The sequence below is a fragment of the Coptis chinensis genome, chromosome 9 (genome assembly GCF_015680905.1).
Source record: "Coptis chinensis isolate HL-2020 chromosome 9, ASM1568090v1, whole genome shotgun sequence".
Taxonomy (NCBI): Eukaryota; Viridiplantae; Streptophyta; class Magnoliopsida; order Ranunculales; family Ranunculaceae; genus Coptis; species Coptis chinensis.
The window spans coordinates 27850377-27872827 of record NC_141464.1 but is presented as its reverse complement, the minus strand read 5'-3'; the positions used below and the strand labels follow the sequence as shown (position 1 = coordinate 27872827).

Genomic DNA, 22451 nt, shown 5'->3' with positions numbered 1-22451 from the left:
TGGGGTAACTATAGGCATAGTTACGGCGTTATCAACCACTCTGCCAGAACGGAGAGTGGTGATAGCATTTAGCTCACCTACATTTGCATTGTCCTTACTAGTATTACCGTTTACCTCAAAGGTTGTGTTTGTTGTTTTAGGATTAGGTATCGCTTGACCTGGAAACACACCTTTTGATTGTACTTTCTCTTGTGCTAACTGCTGTAAGGAAAGTTGGATGGCTTGTAAAATCTGTTGTTGGGATTGCATAAAGGTGTCAAAACGATCTGATTGTGGAGAAGTGTTTGTTACAGGTTGTGTGACAGGAACCATGTCACGTTGATTATTAACAAGTGGGTTGTGATAGTTATGATTAACCGGGACGATACCTCTATTAGCATTATAATTATTTTTATTATAATTATTATAATTACCCTGACCTTGTCATGGTGGAGCTTGGTTGTAATTTTTTGCTTGCCTAACATTTTGATTATTAAACCCTGGAGGTGAAACTTGTTGATTATTTCTCTAACTGAAGTTAGGATGTTGTCTCCAAGGGGCGTTAGGAATAGGATAGCTATTAATTGAGAAAACATTATCTTGTTGTGATATTTGTTGTTCGTAAGCAAGAGGACAATAGGAGTCGGAATGCTCAGGACTCAAACAAAAATTACATGGATTAGAGTTGACATTCATGACGGGGATAGGCTTTTGTTGAATAGAAATAGCCTCTACCTTTTTAGTGAGAGATTCGATTAAAGTTTTTAGTTCAGGATCGGGTTTAATCTCAAACATACCGGTGGCCTTAACAATTGAAGAAGAACTAGCGGAATGGGAGATATCGTCACTACCCCCCCCCCCCTAGTTATTATTACGCTTTGTTTGATCTTCTAAAAATTTATAAGCCTCTGAGGCTCCTTTACTGAGGAACTACCCCCATTCATTATGTCAAGCACCTCTTTGTGGTAGTGTAACAGTCCCTTGAAAAAGGCACGAACTAGCGTGTCTTTTGCAAGGTTATGATGTGGACACTCTATAAGAAGGTCAGTGAAACGATTCCAAGCCTCTAAAAAGGATTCATGAGGATTCTGACGAAAAAAAATGAATCTTAAAAAGCATTTCATCTGTCTTCAGTGGTGGGTAAAAATATTCCACAAATAGTTGAACAAGTTTGGCCCGTAAGTCCACAGAATTAGGTGTTTGGGCAGTTAACCAAGACGCCGCCTTGTTGGTTAGGGTGAAAGGAAACACCCTCAGTTTAATTTGTTTAGCACCAACCCTAGGATGGTGGAATGTGGTAAGGACTTGTTCAATCCTATGCATGTGATGATACGTTTTTCATGGTCTAACCCATGAAAAAGGGGTAACAAATTAAATATATTTGGGGGGATTCGGTAGTCCCCCACAGGGTCTGCAAGAACGATGCAAGATTTTGGGCTATCGTTCAAGGCTTTGTAAAAGTCAGAGAGAGGAGACTCTCTTTCTTCAGCTATTATATCAGGTGTAGTGTGTGATATACTAGCTAGAGGTGTAGTGAGTGGTATACTAGATAGGCGTGTTTGTTGACGTGGACGTTTGAATATGTTAGGCGTTTTTCTTCTACCTGACCTTTTCATGCATGGCTAAGACCAATCTTAACTAAACATGACTACCATCAAAACAATCCTGATATGCTAGTATAAACCTCTAACAGGAGGTGCGAGGAGTGGAAAAAAGAAGTACCTGAATGCCTCCTTGCTTCGCTTATGAATAGGGTCTTGTATACGCGAGCTCAGTGTGTGTAACAAGTTAGAAACACTGAATAACTTGAAGTAATAGAAGTTTGTACTAACCAGTGAAATTCGGGTTGCTCAAAAGAGGGCGGGGTCGCTTCGAAAATGGCCTAGGGTAGGCTGGGTCGCTACCGAGTCCAACTCGAGCTCCAGCGATCGGTAGCCAGGGGCTCAAAATTTGCCTTGATAGGGTGTGGGTCGCGCTCAGGTACAGCTCGAGTTCCAGGCGCTTTAGCACAAGGCGCGCTCAGAGATAGCCTTATATGGGCGCAGATCGCGCTCAGACTTTTTCTTTGAATATTTTTTTAGAATCTGAACAAGACAATCACTGTTAGAATCAAACAAGGGTGGGTGGGTTTAATGGGACTTTGGGAAGACTAACAATACTAATGAGAACAATTCTAAATGGAACTAAGATGGCAGCGGCGCCATTTGATAAAAGATAAAATGATAATTTTACCTTCGTATAAGCTACGAAATTCAACGCAAGTAAAACTAAAACTATTTTCTGGCTTCTAATTATCAAAGTTTTCTACTCTCGATGCTATTACAATATAATTGGAATAGAAGATTTGTTCTACTCCTAGTTCTTTAGAATTCAATGTTAACTACGATAATCAGTCTATCAAAGTCAATGAGACTAATGATGAAATTTCTACTATGATGGAAAAAACTACTTATCAAGATACGATAATTCAAACTACGAAATTACTAATTTGACAATATGATAAAGAATTAGGGGGATTTGATTCCACCTTAACTCGACTTAATTTACTAACGAAGAATTGTCGTAATCCGAATTGAAATACTTTCGCATAGCAATTGAGTCTTCCTATTCCCTAATTGTTCATGGTAATCTCTACTAACTAACAACTAGCATGTGAAACAATCAAACCCATTCTCATGGTGAACTAATTACTTTCTAGAATGGAATGGAATATTACGAACTATTCTACACTAACAATAATCAAGCTTCATCAAGGCTTCTTCAAACCCCTCTAAAGGAGGCTTTAGCCTTGAATCATTATGCTATCATTAATATATAAATCATAACAAGACGTGATAAAAAAAAGATTATAAATTTACTTATTTGATTTAAAATGGAAATCTAATCATGCAAGATTGAATTGAAACTAGTAATGATTATTAACTAAATATATGAATTGAAGCTAAAATGATTTAATGAAATGAAACTAGATTTATAAATAACTAACTAACTTTATTGATCTAATGAATAATAACAATACTAATTCAAAATTGAATTCAAAACAAGGTAAATAAACTAATTAATGGAGTCTAAAAACTAATTTATTTTCTAATCAACTAATTCTATTGGATGTCAAAAACTCGATCAGTAATAGAAGTTTGTACTAACCAGTGAAATTTGGGCTGCTTTCGAGAGAGGCGTGGAGGTCGCTCGAAATGGCCTTAGTAGTAATGGATCGGCCAGTCCAACTCGAGCTCCAGGCATATCAGCGCAGGGGGCGCTCGAAATTTGCCTTGATAAGGCGCAGGTCGCGCTCAGGTGCAGCTCGAGTTCTAGGAACGCTTAGAGATAGCCTTATATGGGCGCGGGTCACGTTCAGGCTTTTTCTTTGAATATTTTTTTAGTTTCTGAACCAGACAATCACTGTTAGAATCAAACAAGGGTGTGTGGGTTTAATGGGACTTTGGGAAAACTAACAATACTAATGAGAACAATTCTAAACGGAACTAAGATGGCAGCGGCGACATTTGATAAAAGATATCATTTTACCTTCGCATAAGGTACGAAACTCAACGCAAGTAAAACTAAAACTATTTTTTGGCTTCTAATTATCAAAGTTTCCTACTCTCGATGCTATTGCAATATAGTTGGAATAGAAGATTTGTTCCACTCCTAGTTCTTTAGAATTCAATGTTTTAACTACGATAATCAGTCTATCAAAGTCAATGAGCGTAATGATGGAATTTCTACTACGATGGAAAAAACTACTAATCAAGATACGATAATTCAAACTACGGAATTACTAATTTGACAATATGATAAAGAATTAGGGGGATTTGATTCCACCTTAACTCGACTTAATTTACTAAAGAAGAATTATCGTAATCTGAATTGAAATGCTTTTGCATAGCAATTGGGTCTTCCTAATCCCTAATTGTTTATGGTAATCTCTACCAACTAACAACTAGCATATAAAACAATCAAACACATTCTCATGGTGAACTAATTGCTTTCTAGAATGGAATGGAATATTACGAACTATTCTACGCTAACAACAATCAAGCTTCATCAAGGCTTCTTCAAACCCCTATAATGGAGGCTTTAGCCTTGAATCATTATGCTATCATTAATATATTAATCATAACAAGACATGATAAAAAAAAGATTATAAATTTACTTATTTGATTTAAAATGGAAATCTAATCATGCAAGATTGAATTGAAACTAGTAATGATTGTTAACTAAATCTATGAATTGAAGCTAAAATGATTTAATGAAATGAAACTAGATTTATGAATTACTAACTAACTTTATTGATCTAATGAATAATAACAATACTGATTCAAAACTGAATTCAAAACAAGGTAAATAAACTAATTGATGGAGTCTAAAAATTAATTTATTTTCTAATCAACTAATTCTATTGAATGTCAAAAACTCGATCAAAAAATAAGTTCTTGGATAATCTTCTAAACTAAAAAACTAGATGTTTAAGAGCTTAGTCTTGTCTCTTCAAATGGAGGAGACCAGATCCACTTTTTCATGCATGGGCTGAGGAGCCATGTTTTAGACCGAAAAATCAAGCCTAAAACCTCATTTCTTTAGTCCACAAAGGCCTTTTCAATTGGATTTGACTTCAACAACCTTTTCATCCACTTCTACTCCTCTGATTGGGTCAAGTCTAGAACCCTTGGAAAGCTCTTTCCAAGACGGTCGTTTGGACATAAAGTAGACCCAATTCCAAGGTCTGAGTCCAAAGATACGGCTTTCGGAAGTTCTGCTAACTTTTGTGCGCTGTTTCTGCCTGCATTGACTTTGACTTTTTAGCTTTGACCGGGCTTTAAATGAGCTTTTTCTCCTTGGATCTTGTCCTTTAATCATAGACTTCTTAACAATTAACCCTTGATCCATTATCTCGCAAAAGGGGCGCACTTCTGCACATATCCGACTCCAATGCCTGAAATACATAAGAACACGATAAAAAGCACTAACTCTTACTAATTAATCACATAATTGGTCAAAAGAGATACTGTTAAAGGGGTTAAAACTACAGTTTTGGGCTCTTATCAATCACTTTCAACTCTTCCCACAAAAGAAGCCTATCTTGACTCTTGTTACTCGCATAGATAACAGTTAAGGAGAAACAAAACCTATGCTGTAAACTGGTGACCTTGCAGTGGATGAACTGTGCTCCTTCCACTTCTCTCTGTACATTCAAAATACTAGTATCCCATGTAAGTCGTACTCTTCCATGTTCATCACTCGAGTAATTATGTACGACTGCCCAAGATGGGCAAACCAGACTGGCAATATTGATATACTTCTCCATCTTTACCTTTGTTTCCAAAAGACCCATACAACTGATCCTGTTATCCGTAAGGAACCAATTCAAATTCCTCACTTTAGTGGTATTATTTAACCCCCTTACATTCCAACTACACACTCTTATCATTGGGAAAAAAACTGTTTAGTGACCTCATCGTTTACCACGACCTTTTGCCCTGCCCCTACCACTCTTCCCAGAGGCTGTTTGTTGTTCAATGTTCTTTTTCTTTTGTGCTCTAGTTTGACTTATGAACTTTTGATAATCCTACTCAGCGGATTTGGCGTGGGTTGGCTGTCACTGAATAACTCAGGTTCTGCATCTGATAAGTCATCATCTTCCATGCAGCCAACTCCTCAAAGATATTTCTCGCAGCTATAAACTCACTAGTTGCCGAATGTTCAATTCTGCAAAGAGGGAGAGGGGGTGTTTGCACTACAACAAGTGCTTGTTCCTTAGGGTTTGTAATATTCTCTTGGAAAGAGCATTCGACTCTTCCAGGTGATACAAGTTGGATACTAGTACCTCCATGGTTACCCACCCCTTCATGATCCTGTTCCTCCGATGCTCACTGTGATTGCTCACTCCTACTTGACCTTGACACCTCGAGTTCACTACATGTCCCAGCACTAACTTCTTGATGCCTACTCTCGTGTGAATCAACTACACTAACAATTGGTAATACTCTTTCTACAGCCCCCTGTTCACTGGCACTACACCATAACAGCTTTTTTGTGACAGGGGCTTTTCCTAATTTGTGACGCCAAATAGGCGTCAGAAAATGTGTGACATCAAAGTGCCGTCAGGATTGTTGTTTGGCGTCACAATAAATCTAAAAATTAGTTTTACTTTATTTATGAAATTTGTTGAAAACTTAGTGACGGCAAGGAGGCATCACTTTAATAAAGATCCAGAGCACGTGTTTGGCAGGTGCAACAGGAACAGGCGTCAAAATCCAATCTTTGCAATTTATTCTCGGCTCTTTTTCTTCTCAACACAGCGAAGAGAAACCCCTTCACTTTTCTCAATCTTCTTCTCCACTTTTCTCAATGAATTCGAATTCCACTCCGTTTTCGGTTTATCTACTCCAAATTTCGATGAAAATGAACTAAAAGAGGTAGTTTGTTCATCTCAAAATCTTCATCTTATGACAAAGGTACCATCTTTCCAATCTTTTAAGATCGGTTTTTATAAATATTAGTTTTTTTTTTGCGATTTGGGTTTTTGGGTTTGCAATTCTTGATTTCGTTTTCTAGGGTTTATAATTTTCTTGGTGAATGAGTTTGTTTATAATAGCTGGTTTCCAAGTTAGACTTACAATGAACATCCACTATTTTACACGATTTCCCTTCCAACAAGGTTTGACATGATCTAATAATGGAAGTCCTTGCACACACGTTCTTGTTTATGCATCAAAACAGGAGTTCTACTATAGTTGGATTCTAGCACAGAATTGGAGGATCTGCCACTAGAAGAGACAAGTGAGTGAGCTAAGGGGAAACAACAACAACAACAAAAAAGTAATTCTTAGGGCATTAGATTAGCAACATATTTTTTTTTTTAAATGATCAGTCTAGAGACACCTTATTCATTATTTATGTTACCCCTAGTTGTAGGTGTTTAAGTTTATGTTGCTTTATTACTGATGACGCAGATTGCCTTAACAATTAATTAGTAAAGCTATCTGAGTGAGTTCTTGAGTGCGGATTTTTTTTTTCTCTGTTTCCTCATTTTGTATTTTTCATAAGTTCTAATCACGCTTTTATATTTGATACCCAAGAACCTGAAATTAGTTTATCGCTTCTTTATATGGGGGCTAATCACGAGCATGTTGAGAGTTATGCACGTGTCTAATCTATGTGTTGTTGGTAGTGCTGAATTGTGGTCTACCTTTATAATGAAATTGTAAATTGGGCTTCAAAGTTGTGTCTAATCTTATGCCTTTGTATATTGTACTTGAGATCGTGTTCACTGAAGTTTTACTGGTGGATCATAAGAATTTGTTCCTGTAACTTCTGAACTTTCTCATTTTTAATATACTTGAGGGTGTCTTCTTGCACATGATCCATAGTCGATGATATTCATTTGCTCATACTCATAAATTTGGAGTTTTGAGCCATCATGAACAAAGGTGTTGCTTGAGGGATCATACCATGTCTATGTTGATTGTGCTTGAAAGCATTCTCAAGGAGATAAGTTTTCTGTATATTTTGAGATTTCATAAGATTTTGTTCTAAAAGCTTCTTTTTTCAAAAAATACTTTCTTCTTATAACTCATGTGTTTTTTTTCTTTATCCCTTTTGAGTGTGTTTTCTTTCACATCCTACATGGATCGGAGGGATCAACTACATCTGTGCTGCCTGATGTTTTATTTATCAGATAAACTTTGCATGAAAGCACCCAAAATACACTTGATTAGATATATTGTTTTCACCCAATTTTGATTATCAGTTGAACATTTGAAGTTGCCCAAGTTATTAATGGAACATTTTACCTCTTGTATTTTCTAGAGGAGTATTTCCTACATGATATAAGACTATAGGCCAAGATTTTGGCTGTCTAAATGCTCTCCTTACGGCCTAGCAGATTTGAATATTGTTTTTTATCGCTTAATGAATTGATGTGAGTACGGTTCTTTTTCTCAGTTAGTTAACGTATATCGAATTAACCTTGGCGTGTATTGTAAATAGAATTATCCATATGTATTGTAAATAGACTTAGTTAGCCTCATACTATGTGTTATTCGGCTTTTGTGTTTTAATCCTTTACATTACCATGTAGATGTTGGGTTAGGTGGTACAGAGTTTAACTATGCTAGCTTTATATCTATGTCATATTACAAGTGAAAAGTCACTTCATTTTGTGTTTGTTATTGTTTTGCCTAGTTTTATTTTAAATATAAACAATCTAGTATAAGGAGTTATTCTTCATAAATGAGGATTATGGGGAAAGGTCAAGTTTGGAATAATGGTCGAGCTCACATGTCTTTGCTGCTGCGTTGCGTCGCGTGCCTGCTGGCGCCGCTTTCTTTTAAGGTCGCGTGCTGTTGCTACTTTTGTTTTGTTGGTTTACATTTTCACCGGTTTTGAAGCGGGATCTTGAACCGGATGATTTCATTTATGGTCCTCGTGAGTCGTTGATAAAATTTGTTGAAGAGAATTATCCTTTCTTTGCCAAAGCCCGATTCTCTGCCAGTATCTATACTTTCTTCTGCTTTTGATTGCTAATCATGTCAGTCGTGCAATTTCACCGGAAACTTCTAAGTTTTTGTTTTTCGAAAAATCAGGACTGAAATATACTTAATAGTTCGACAATATTCCTTTAAAAAGTACCAAAACTTACTGATTTTCTGATGTAAATGCTAATTTCCAGCTTCGGTCCCCCCACATGGTATTTTCAACTATACTTTAAAGTTGAATCTTCCTTTTCTTTTGTATGCTCTAGTCACAGGAGAAGGTGCGAAAGAGGCACTCAGCGACACCTGGTGTTTCATTGGGAGGGACAATTAGGAAAGCTGCAAAGTAGGTGGATGCTAATGTGGAAAGTGATGAAGATCCAAAGGTGAGGTTCTCAAGTCTTTTAAATGTATTGGATAGAACATTTTGTGAAGCTCTTTTATAGTGCCATGTTCTTTTTAGAATTCTGGGATTTTTTTTTTTGCATTACCTCTGTACCTGCTATGGAAATGACCAAGTGCTGCTTTCTTTAAAAGGTTGGAAAGTCTTCAACTGTGTGAAGTCTCCGAACTAAAACCTGGCATTCACATATTTGCTGTCTATGGTCTAAACTATTTCCCTTCTATTTAATTAGCTTCAGGTTCTGGTACTAGTATATTGGACATTTTATTAATTTCTATCTAAATTTTCTTTAGGGGACAATTTTTTCAAGGCTGCTAGCTATACCATTGAGGCTTCTTTGTGCAAAATCCTTTGAGGATACCTCAGAGAAGCTGAAAGAGATTGAGTCACAAATCTTAAGGAAGAGAAATGAACCGCGGCTGTCTGAGACCGAATATAGAAAGGTATGTCATTACTTTCCCAGCTAGAAAGTATCTACAAGTGTTTTCACCTGAGGGATAAACTTTGTGATGCAGTTGATGACTTGAAGCTTGATTCTCTTGTGGTTGGAAGGCGAGGTTTAGGAATGCTGAAAAGGTTCTACTCTTAACAGTCTAAATGCTAGTAAATTTCATTTTTTTTGTGACATCATGCATATGGCAGAGCATATTATGTTACGACTACACGGTTAGTGAAATTTGTGTATATTGACTAGTAAATAGTTTGTTTTAGTGGTTCCTTAGCTTGTATTGACTAAGGTCTAGTTGAAATAAATTTTTTTCTTTTTATAAAGGAAAAATGAACATCGCCGAAGATCTGTAGCTGCCAGCTTGGTCCAGGGTGTATGTTTTAGAGCGAGACCGCCAGGAGAATCGTCAAGGAGACTGCACGGTTAGTGAAATAAAATTGTGTATATTGACTAGTCAATAGCTTGTTTTAGTGGTTCCTTAGCTTGTGTTGACTAAGGTCTAGTTGAAATGAATTTTTTTCTTTTTATGAAGGAAAAATGAATATCACCGAAGATCTCTAGCTGCTAGCTTGGTCCAGGGTGTGTATGTTTTAGAGCGAGACCGCCAGGAGAATCGTCAAGGACCCCATGCTCTTGCTTCTTAAGATGTGATCTTGAGTTGTTGTATAGGAATTATATTGAAATAGTATGTTGGTAGATTTTGCTATATCCATACATCTATATCTTTTAATTTACATGTTATTCATTAAGTGATATATATACTTAGTCAAATTTTGGTGATGGTTATTACTAAGATTTTCTTTGTGTATAATTGCTTGTAAAGTCTTAATTATATTATGTGTTTGGGGTTTATGTGGTTGTATTTATGCAGGTGATTTCAGGGGGGGGGGGGGGTGGAAATATAAATATTAGGATGGAAACCAAAAACAAATATTTTTTTAAAAAATAAATAAATAATAATTTGTGGCGTCAGTAAGCATTTAAAAAAAACAAATTTATAATTACTGATGGCGTAGAGGCATCAGTAATGCAAATTTAGTGACGGCGTAGAGGCGTTAGTAATGCACATTTAGTGACGGCGTACAGGCGTTAGTAATGCATATTTAGTGATAGCGTCATGGCCGATAAAATATGTCAATTGTGACGGCAGTTTGGCGTCACAAATATTTTTGACACCAACACAGATGCCTAAATTCCAACGCCTTGTAGGCGTCACAAAATATAATTCTGACACCTCCTAGCCATCACAAAAGTGCTGTTTGGTTGTAGTGTGGTGTTCCCATTATTCTAGCTAATGGTAGGGAGAGATTGGGGTTTAGAGTTTTTATTCTCTTATATAATGATACAAAATCGTGCATGGGTTTTTAGGCTAGGTTATGCATAAATCAAGTCCATAACCCAATTGGTTGAATCCAAGACTTCTAATTCTGGCCGTGTTACTGTAGTGTGCATTTTCATTGACTTATGCTACTTTGATCGAGTTAAGGTATAGACCATTGGAAAGGGATTTCTAAGCCGGTCATTTTGATATAAAATGGGCTCATATCTGAGGTATGAATCCAAAGATATGGTCTTTTGAAGTTCTATTAACTTTTCTTCAACTCTCTAATCCGGTTTGACTTTCACTTAACAGTTTTGACTTGGGCTTTTTATAGGATTTTTCTCCATAAAACTTGGGCTTTCTTCATGGAACTTCCATAGCAATCACTTTAGCTCTTTTTAGCGCCTAATTAGTAACGAATTTACATTTATTCAACTCCGAAGCCTGAAATACTCAAAAGCACGTAACTAGTGATAAAGGTAAATTATTAATAACATAATTGGCTAAATAGAAATACTATTAAAGGGTTTAAACCACAGTTTTTGGCACTTATCAAACCACCCTCAAACAACATTTTGCTTGTCCTCATGCAAATATGTGAAATTATAATAAGTGGCCAAAAATGTATTTTTAACTAGTCTCGTTTCACTGAGTGCGATTGCATTGACCATATCCAATAAGACCTTAAACCACTAGGAATTCCTTAGTGGACGAGTTATAGCCTTGTGAGAGTTTTCCAGAGAAGGTACTCATATACTTCATCTATACTACAACCACTAAGAAATAAAAATTAATGTTTCCTTATTTATTCTCAAATATGTATACATCTCACTAGCAATGAGTACAAAATAATCAATTTGAAACCTAAGCTAATATGTGCATAATAATAAATCATCTACGGATAAACATATATATATAATGAACTATGCTATGAAATGCAATAATAGGTCTATTTCTGAAACTTTGGAATACTGTCCTTAAGTAGGTCCTCACATATATGTCAAGACAAAAACACTCTGATTTTTCCACTCAAGTTTCGCTCACTCCAGTGTGCAGTAGGCACACTTTACCTTACAATCTCAATGACATGCAAGGAAGTCGAACTCGATCAAACACATCTGCCACTTACTACCACACTACCCTATTCCTAATTGAGCTAGAGGTCTTTATTATGTGTTACGGAGATTAGGTGATGGTTTTAAGAAGGAAGAAAATGGATATTCAAAAGGACAAGTCTGAGATAATAGAGTCTTCAAAATATGTAACTAGAGAAAACCTTGTTCTTACTTTGTTTCCATCTTTAGCCATTTTTTTTTTTTTTTCTTTTGGCTTTTGACTCATTTGATTATGTTTTTAGAGTTCTAACTTTTTTTTTTTTTTTTTTTTTTTTTTTTTTTTTTTTTTTTTCTTTGGATGGAAACTTTCTTTTCTTTTCTTATTTGAAGCAACTAACAAATTCTTGGTTTTCCACAGGTCTTTCTCTTTTCTTTTCTTCATTTCATCTCTATTCTCAGACTCATTAAAAAATTGGGTAAACTGATTTTTATTTTTATTTTGTTTTTTTATAAAAGGGTAAAGGAATTGTGGTTTATGAAAAGGCTAAAGAAAGGCTCAGAGGGGCAGCAAGCGAAAAATAATTTCATATAGGTTTGAATTTCTGGCTATATCGATCCAAAAAAGGCCTAAATTCTTGCTTAGGATATGGTATAGTGATCAAGAAAGTGGACGTGTGATTTCTCTATTCGGAATTTACTTCTCCCTTGTGTTATTACTCAGATATTTCACTCATATAAGGCTTTTAGGCTATATTCTTACAGGATTTGTAGAATAAGTACTCTAGCCTAGATTTTAGAAACTTACTGCCAATACAAATATAGATGTTCATGCAATATATTTATGGAAAGATGCAATGATTATTACATACATATTAACCTATGTTTCTAAAAACTATTCTAATTCAAATACTACGTGAGATTTCTAGACTAATATCATCATGGAGAAGGGAACAATACCATTATCACTAAGTGCCTAGTATAAACAATATTTATGATTTTTAAACTTTTATAATGAAAAATGCGTAATTTACATCCTAAAAGTGCCTAATTTTTGCAAATGTTTCTATCCCACCACCAAACAATCGAACGCTTTGTCCTCAAAGTGTAAAGAGATAAGGAAAGAATGTACTATATAAACGTGGCAAAAATTGGCAATACCTGTAACTGAAAAATTGTAAAGATGGTATAGTGATCAAGAAAGTGGACGTGTGATTTCTCTATTTGGAATTTACTTCTCCCTTGTGTTATTACTCAGATATTTCACTCATATAAGGCTTTTAGGCTATATTCTTACAGGATTTGTAGAATAAGTACTCTAGCCTAGATTTTAGAAACTTACTGCCAATACAAATATAGATGTTCATGCAATATATTTATGGAAAGATGCAATGATTATTACATACATATTAACCTATGTTTCTAAAAACTATTCTAATTCAAATACTACGTGAGATTTCTAGACTAATATCATCATGGAGAAGGGAACAATACCATTATCACTAAGTGCCTAGTATAAACAATATTTATGATTTTTAAACTTTTATAATGAAAAATGCATAATTTACATCCTAAAAGTGCCTAATTTTTGTAAATGTTTCTATCCCACCACCAAACAATCGAACGCTTTGTCCTCAAAGTGTAAAGAGATAAGGAAAGAATGTACTATATAAACGTGGCAAAAATTGGCAATACCTGTAACTGAAAAATTGTAAAGATGATATGATAACATGAAGCACAATTAAACTGTTACGTACTAACTAACATAAACTCTACTGAAGTAAACATGACAGGCAAAGGGTGGCAAAAAGTTTTGAAATGAATGACCAAAACACGCCACCTCGAAACAAAATTGGAAAACTCTTTTTAAGTTTGAAAATTTTTGTTTGGCCTATACTCCAGGAAGGTGGTATTGTACAAAAACTTGGGTCTTTTAAAGTCATATTCTATAGACTTACTAACACATGTTTATGTTTTTAATTTTTTTAATTTTAATATGTTTGATTTTTGGAAAAAAAAATTACGATAAAGAAATAAAAATGAAACTCACTCCATAGAGAAACACTACTCAAACAACGAGAAAAAATGCAAGAGAAGAATGCATGAGTGACATGAAACGTGGACTAAGGATGCGGCACTTACAACCAAGCACTCCGAAAGGATGGTCCAGTTACGTTAATGGTGCACTCCCATAACATAAGATTGGAATGGAGTACACCTAAAAAATAAAATGAGTCTTTTATAGTTAGATACTCGAGACTTTATATAATATATATGTATTAAAATGCAGTTTACCATATATCAACAACTGAAAAAGCTGTGGGTCTTTCTATAAATAATTAACATGGAATGCACCCCCAAATAGAATCAATCAATAAGACTTTCTAGGACGCAACTTAGTAGAATGAGAGCGAGATCTGATGGACCTAGAACCTAATCGAGCGTGTACTCTTTTTTTTTTTTAACGAAAGGGTGTCCAAGTGAATGATCGTGAGAAAATGAATGGTTGTGGAAAATACTTGAAATGTGGATAAGTGTTAGAAGAAAAGGGTGGGAAGAATGATTGGATCCTATAAGGGATTTGCTCAGGTGGATGGTGGTCGGGTGGTGCTCTAGGTAGTTTTTGAGAGGGTGGATCATCACAGGCTCTTAGAAACTCATAGAATTCCTTATCTAGCTTGGTCGCATCCACATAATTATGGTATTCATCTGCATCTTTGAAAAAGCCATCAATCTCATCCAAGGAGTCGAAATTGTGATCTTTGTCTTCTTTCATATGATGGGTATCTACTAGTGTGGGGAGGAAAGTGTCGGCCACACTAATGTGAGATACAAAACTGTCAATGGACTTCACTTCTCCTTCAACAGGCAAACCTAGTTTTCCCTAATTTTGTCTAAACATGTTAACTTCAACATAAAGATTTCCAAAAGAAAGAGTCATTGAGCCATCCCGACAATTCATTTGGGCATTGGTGGTTGCCAAGAAAGGACGCCCTAAGATGATGGGAATAGAATCATGAGCAACTTTTGTGTCAAGAATAACAAATTCGGCTGGGTAGTAAAAATCTTGAACTTTAACGAGAATGTTTTCAACTACGCCCCTGGGGTACTTAATAGAACGATCGGCTAACTACAAAGTCATTTTGGTTGGTTGAAGTTTTGTTAGACCTAGTTGTTTATATAAATAAAAAGGGAGTAAGTTAACACTTGCCCCCATGTTTAATAGAGTAGTTGTTATGAAGTAATTTGCCAAGGTGCATTGTACAGTAGGACGACTAGGGTCTTTGTACTTAATAATTCTGTTATGTTCAGATAAAGAGGGATATTGTTCAGTTAAGAAGGCTTCGTTGGGTATGTTGGTTTTCCTCTTCTTGGTGCACAACTCTTTTAGAAACTTAGCGTATCCAGGTAGACTTTTTATAGCATCTAGAAAAGGTTTATAGTCAGATTTTTAAGCACTTCACTAATCTCATCAAAATTCTCGTCCTTTTTAGACACAATTAGTCTCTGGGGATATGGTGGTTTATCTCTATATTTAGCATAAGGGTCAAAAGTATTATTAGTCTGTGCTTTATCTTTAGCCGTTTTCCATCTAGGTGTCCAAGTTGGAACCTCTACATGTGTAGGATCATCAGTTTTTATTATTAGGTTTTGTAAGGTTTTCCCTTTTGGTTGTGGTTTAACTGTACTTCTACAGTTGTAGGGTCTTCAATTTCTATGACAGTATTTGGTATGGTTTCATTTTCAGCTTCTGTTTGCGGGCGATTTTCAAGCATAATTACTTTGTTATCAGCTACTCTCCCTGAATGAAGGGTAGTGACTGCCTGTAGGTCCCTTGGGGATATATTACCATTACACTGAATATTGTTTATTTTGAAGGCGGTGTTTGTTGACTTAGGATTAGGCACTGCTTGACCTGGAAACACACTTGTTTGGTTATTATTTTGGTTTGGAGAAATGTCAATAACCTTTTGGGACAAAGAATGCATCATTTGCATCATTTTCGAGTTTTGATCATGTTGATCTTTCATCAAGTTGGAGTTTTGTTGCATAATTTGATTTTGTTTTTCTAATAAGGTCACTACTACTTCGTCTGTAGATGGTTGAACTGGAATTAAGGCTTGTTGAGCGTTCATGTCTTGATGTTGATAGTTCTGGGTCATGGGCACTAAACCTCTATTTTGGTCACCTAAGTTTCCTAGTCCTTGAGGTTGAGTTAACTGGTTAAAGTTTGATTGTTTTGGTGGTGGTTGTGCATAGACAAGAGGACAATAGAAGTCGGAATGCTCACGAATAAAACAGACATTACAATGAGTAGAGTTAATGTTCATGACTGGAATGGGTTGTTGTTGAACAGAGCAGACATATACCTTTTTAGTGAGGGCATCGATAAGAGTTTTAAGCTCGGGATCAGGTTTAACCTCAAAAGAAGAAGGAATGGAGAGGGAAGAGTCGTTACCTCCCTAATTGTTGTTCCTCTTAGATTGATCTTCTAAAAATTTATAAGCCTCCAAGGCTCCTTTACTAAGAAAGCTACCCCCAGTCATGATATCTAGAACCTCTTTATGATGATGTGAAACTCCTTTGAAGAAAGCACAAACAAGCATGTCCTTCGCAAGATTATGATGCGGGCATTCAATGAGAAGATCAGTGAAATAATTCCAAGCCTCTGAAAAGGATTCATGAGGAGTTTGGTAGAAGAAATGAATCTTTTAAAGCATTTCATCTGTCTTCAGTGGTGGGTAAAACTGTTCCATGAATACTTAAACAAGATTAGCCCATGAGTCCACAGAGTTTGGCGTTTGGGCTATTAACCAAGACGTCACCTTGTCGCTTAGGGTGAATGGAAACACCCTAAGTTTAACTTGATCAAGACTTACGCTAGGATGATGGAATGTAGTAAGAACTTGTTCTATCCTATGCATGTGTTGATAAGGCTTCTCATGGTCTAAACCATGGAAAACCGGTAACAAGTTAAATATATTAGGGGGAATTCAAAAATCCCCCACTAGGTCTGCAAGAACGATGTACGACTTAGGGCCATCGTTTAGTGCTTTATAAAAATCAGAGAGAGGAGTCTTTGGTTCTTTAGCCATTGATGCAGGTGTAGTGTGTGAAATTCTAGATAGGCGTATGATATTTCCTTTTCAAAAAACAAGCCTGATTATACTAGAATTAAAACTCCTCTAACATAAGAGGCGAGGAGTGGAAGAAGGAGTACCTGAATGTCTCCTTGCTACGCGTATGAATAGTGTCTTGTATACGCAATCTCAATGTATTTAAGAAGTTGGAAACACTGAATATAAAATAATTTGAACAAAAGGAGAGTTTGCAACTAACCTGTGAAAATCGGGCTTTTCTTCAGTGGGGCACAAGCGCGCTTAGAAACAGGGTTATAAAGGCGCGGACACGCTCAAGGTATTCTTCCGGAAAAAAAAATCCAGTACCCTGAGGGTGGGTGTGCTTCAGAAATAGAGTACTTAGGGCGCGTGCACCCTCCAAAAAATTTGAAATTTTTACAGTAGTGTTCTAAGACATCCAGTAAATAGCCTGTAAAAGTTTAGAACAATTGGAATAATGAAAGTCCTTCTACTGCCCTACAAAGTTTGTGAGACAGTTTTCGGACACAATACAAACAACCGAATGGTTAATCAATCAAAATAGAGCCACAAATCGACAAAATTGTATTGAAGAATTCTAACAGATCATGCGTATTCCTGTAAAATATTTAGAGCAATTGGAGTTCTACAAACCCTCCTTATCGGTTGTTGTTCCAGAAATTAAGTGTTGCAAAACTGCAGAAACACACTGGAAACAATCCACTAGTTAGGTGGTCAAAACAAATAAAAAGCACTTCAATTTTTTACTGAAAACTTCTGACTTATGATAGATAGTCCTTTCAAAATCTTATACTTTTTGGAATTTCCTAAGTAACCTTACTCGTCAGGTTTTCCGAACTTACGGTGTGAAAGCTGAAATACAGTAGTGTAAAGATGGTAATAGTTCACTAGGTGAAACAACAAGGAAAAATCTGAAACAATTCCAATAAATCAATAACACCTTAAAGATTATTCTTGACAAATTTCAGAATTTTTGGAAATTTAATAATACCTTTACTGCAGTATTCTTCATTGTGAGTCCGCAGTCTTAAGGGAGCGTGAGCGCTCTTTGTGCAAGGCAAAAGGGAGGGCGGGTGCGTTCTTAGTTTAAAACAGTGAATTTCAAGCTTGAACAGTAACAAAAATATTAGAAACAAGAATGAAAAATTAAAAGGGTGGGTGGGTAGAGAATGGGGGATTGCCCCTTAGATTCAACCAATTGAATTCTTGGCCTGAATGAATTTAAGATGGCAGCGGCGCCATTTGATATTACAAAATTTATGTAAACTAACTATTTATGTGTAAACACAAATAATCAATCAACTAAACAAGTGCTTAGACTAATCAAACAAAAGGAAACAATGGTGAGAACAATGTTATGTTGAGAGATTTTTATTCTACGATTATACTATGGATTCAAATAAATCGAAATTAACTAAACTAATAGAAATAGGGTTTTGATGGAAGAGAAAGTTATAGAGAAGAGTAATTAATACACCTAATGATCAGTTTCATGTAAGAATAGAATTATTCATTGAAAATAGATCATCTTTAGGTTTTCACGCAATGATCCAACCTAAAGCCTCAAACTTTATCATCCCTAGCAACAACCTACATCTCTATAGTCATTATTACTAGCATGCAGGATTATTATAACCAAGTCTCTCGACTTAATTATAATAATTCCAAGTTTAATTCACTATATGCTTATTTTGGAAGTCATACAATAAACTAAACTCATTGAAACACATACACAATTAAATAATTCTACTAAGCAATCTATTCCTCATTAGGATTCATAATCACTCCCTCTAATTAGAGGATTAGCCTAATATCATTGGATTAATTAAACTAAAATAATGAAAGGAAGACATAATGTAAAGAAGAAATAATTGAATTGAATAAACTAAAGCTTTTATTGAAAGGTTCTATCTAATGGAGGCTACAAACTAAACCTAAACTAAACTAAAGAGGGAGATATATTATTGTAGATGGTAGGGAGAGATATGGGGTTTAGGGTTTTTATTCTCTTATATAATGATACAAAATCGTGCATGGATTTTTAGGCTAGGTTATGGACCCATAAATCAAGTCCATAACCCAATTGGTTGAATCCAAAACTTCCAATTCTAGTCGTATTACTATAGTGCGAGTGTTTACTAACTTATGCTACTCTAATCAAGTTAAGGCCTAGACCATTGGAAAGGGCTGTCTGAGCCGGTCATTTTGATATAAAATGGGCCCAAATCCGAGGCATGAGTCCAAAGATATGGCCTTTTAAAGTTCTGTTGACTTTTCTTCAGCTCTGTAATCCGGTTTGACTTTCATTTAATAGTTTTGACTTGGGCTTTTTTAGGGCTTTTTCTCCATAAAACTTGGGCTTTCTTTATGGAACTTCTATAGCAATCACTTTAGCTCCTTTTAGCGCCTAATTATTAACGAATTTACATTTATTCAACTCCGAAGCCTGTAATACTCAAAATCACCTAATTAGTGATAAACCTAAATTATTAATAACATAATTGGCTAAATAGAAATACTATTAAAGGGTTTAAACCACAGTTTTGGGCTCAAATCAGTGAACGACGGTTATCTTTCGCCAGTTGGATCAGCTCCTCTCATCTCACGCCCAATTGTTCTCTTGAACAGGGCATAGTAAAATATAGACCCAAAAAAAAAAAAAAAAAAAAAAAAAAAAAAAAAAAATCTATTGTTTGTGCATCATCATTGATAGAGCATTCATGTCTTATCAATATGCATCGTGAAGCTTTAGTAGTGGTGGAAGTATACTTCAAAAGAGTTTAGATAGAAGTTGAGGTTCATCCTAAATTGTTTAGAGTTTGAGTGAGGGAGATAGAAGAAGAAAGGTAGACTCTTGAATATTAGAATGGTTCTAAGTTAATGAACTTGAAAGCTTTGATTGTTGATTAAAATGACTTGAAAACATGAAAGGAAGATTGATTAAAACATTGAAATGAAATAAGCAAAAAAGATGAAGAGTGAAACAAACGAACAATAACAAGTTGATTGAAATAAAGGAAATGAAATAACAAGAAATTAAAAACATAAATTGAAAAAACAAGACAAGAAAATAAATAAATCAAATGGTTTGGATCCTAAGACAATGGATCAGTTCTCTCTCTTTTGCTTTCTTATTATATACCCCTACTTTTGCCATTTACAGATTTCCCTCATCCATTCTGAACTAGACACCTCACCCCTATCACTTTTGCTTTTGCTTTTGCTTTTTGGTGCCTTCTTAACCAAAGTACGTTTAGGGATAAGTATTCATAATTTGAAATAAAGGCTCCATCTTTGGCCTTCAAAATTGAGTCCTTTGACTGTTGACTTTGACCAGTTGACTTGACATTTTTAGCACTTTTCCATAGCACCTACTGGTCTTCATAATAAGCCTGATTAATGCTCCTTTTGGTTCTAAGACGCACCTTTTAGGATAAGTGGTATGAAATACTCTTTAACCTGAAAAGGCAATAAAAGCTATGAGTTGTTTTTTCGTTAAGCGTAAAAGGGACTGTAATGTAGCAATATACGGGTAATAAAATGCACATTTGGGAGCTGATCACATCGCAACTGTCATGGAATTACAATGCAAACCCAGAACCTTGTTTTTTTTGCGGTAGTCCTTATCACTGGTTATCCCATTGTCTATCATATACCGAATTCGAGTCTATTACGGGAAATCCTTACATTTACGAACCTCAATTTTCAAACTTTCCCAGTACCCCATACACTCAAGAGTTTTCTAGACATGCCGACAATTCATGATGTTCCACCACAAATAGTCAACCACCATTCATATATCCATATGGTCAGTCAGAGTGCGGTTTCACCCAAAACCCATTGCCATTCAGATTTATCACCATCCATATCATATTCATATTCCACTTCACTATCCCTCACAGACCAACTCTACCAGGAAATGGCCAAGCAAACAATACTAACTCAACAAATAGCAACTACCTTATCTTTTCTCCAATCCAATTCAAAAGAGTCCATATCTGAGACGAATATCCTTCCACACATCCCAGAACCCATCCAACAAGAGAAACAAGGTGTTCCTATAACAACATTGTAGAGGCCATATTCCTGACATATGAGATTATAGGTGGTAAGTAGGCCAGAGGCAATTTAAGAAGGCGGAGACATGCTGCAATATATTAGGTTTGCGAAACCCTAACTGCTAGAAAACCGTCGTAACATGTGGGGGGCAGGGGATGCTGGATTAAAAAGAGATCAACGGACGACAAGAGGCGGTTGGAGAAGTGAAAGAAGAGGAGCGATAAAAGAGTGGGTGAAAGAGAGAAAGAGAAAAGGAAAAAGAAAAAAATAACGAGAGAGAGAAAAACATTAGTACCAGTAAGTTTATAGGTTGTAATCTTTGATAATACATTTGGCGCTGTCTGTGGGGACCTAGCGAAAATGGCCACCATAGCGAAAAGAACAGTAGGAAGACCTAGGAAAGAAGTGGTTCGAGAGGCGGAAGAAGAAGCAACAAGCGTAAAGATAGAAGGAGTAGGGGAAGAAGAGACATCGGAGGTGGCGGCGGATGCCACCATACTCTTTCAAGAGGAGATAGTCAGGTTACATAATGAGAATGATGGGCTGAGAAAAGAAAGGGAGTCCACCCAGGTAGAAACAGAGCGGAGGGATCTGCAAGGCAGTGAAATGGAGGGGGAGAATGAAGAATTTCCACCCGTGGGCGTGGAACAAACAGCGGGCATCATGCTGGAGGTTGTACAGGCGATGATTGAGAAAGATAGGGAAGTGAATCATGGAGCAGAAAAAGTGAACCAGAGTGCAGCACAGAAAGAGGTTGTGAGTATCAATAAGAATCTATTGGCAGATTCAATTTGGAATTCTGAAGTGCCTAAGAGGTTCAACCAACTATGGTTTGAAAGGTATGATGGGAAAGGAGACCCGACAGATAATCTGCATCACTTCCGACAACAGATGTCGTTATGGCAGGAAGCCAAGTATGATGGACTCCGATGCATGATGTTCCCAGCAAGTCTTAAGGGAGGAGCCTCAGACTGGTATTACAGGTTAGCATCGAGGAGCATCAGCAGATTTGAAGAGTTAGAGCGCGCCTTTGTCGATCACTTCATACACAAAAAGCGGAGGGTGGTCAATATCGTGACTCTATTCAATATCAAGCAGCGGTCCGCGGAAATTATTGAGGGAGTTTTTGTGTAGATTCAAAGAAGAGACACTGAGAGTGGAAAATTTGGATGAACATACAGCGGTCATAGCCTTCCAGCATGGTTTGAGGCAAGGAACTAGAGTCCACGAGTCGGTTTCCAAGATTGAAATCACCACTTTGCACGCTCTGTACCCGAAGGTAGAAAAATACATACGATATGAGGACATAATGCAGAGAAACGCAAAGGAACAGAAGAGATCGAGGAAGGCAATACAGGCTGTGGACAAAGATAACCGGAGGGATAAGAGAAAAGATTTCATACAGAGGGCAGAGCCGGGGACCAGAGAGAACTGGTGATCGTGGTAGGAGGGACATTCGGGAAAGAAAATTGTACCGCGAGATAGAGCAAACTCCACTTAACAGGCTTCTAGAGAAGATCTTGCCGCTAATTAAGGGGTTGCAGTACTATGAAGGTCCGCGGAACACGCCAGGAGAAATAGAAGGGAAACCA

The 22451-nt window shown here is 36.3% G+C and overlaps 1 long non-coding RNA gene across 3 annotated transcripts; it reads left to right on the top strand.

The window, feature by feature from the left end:
- Positions 1 to 9046: 9046 nt before the first annotated feature.
- On the top strand, positions 9047 to 10100 carry LOC147475409 (uncharacterized). Of its 3 annotated transcripts, none has more exons than XR_015208389.1 (5): positions 9047 to 9061; positions 9153 to 9302; positions 9375 to 9435; positions 9632 to 9729; positions 9840 to 10100. It is a non-coding gene; the product is annotated as an uncharacterized LOC147475409 (long non-coding RNA). The 3 variants fall into 3 exon arrangements; XR_015208388.1 differs by having other exon boundaries at positions 9355 to 9435; XR_015208387.1 differs by lacking the exon at positions 9047 to 9061 and having other exon boundaries at positions 9297 to 9435.
- Positions 10101 to 22451: the final 12351 nt, after the last annotated feature.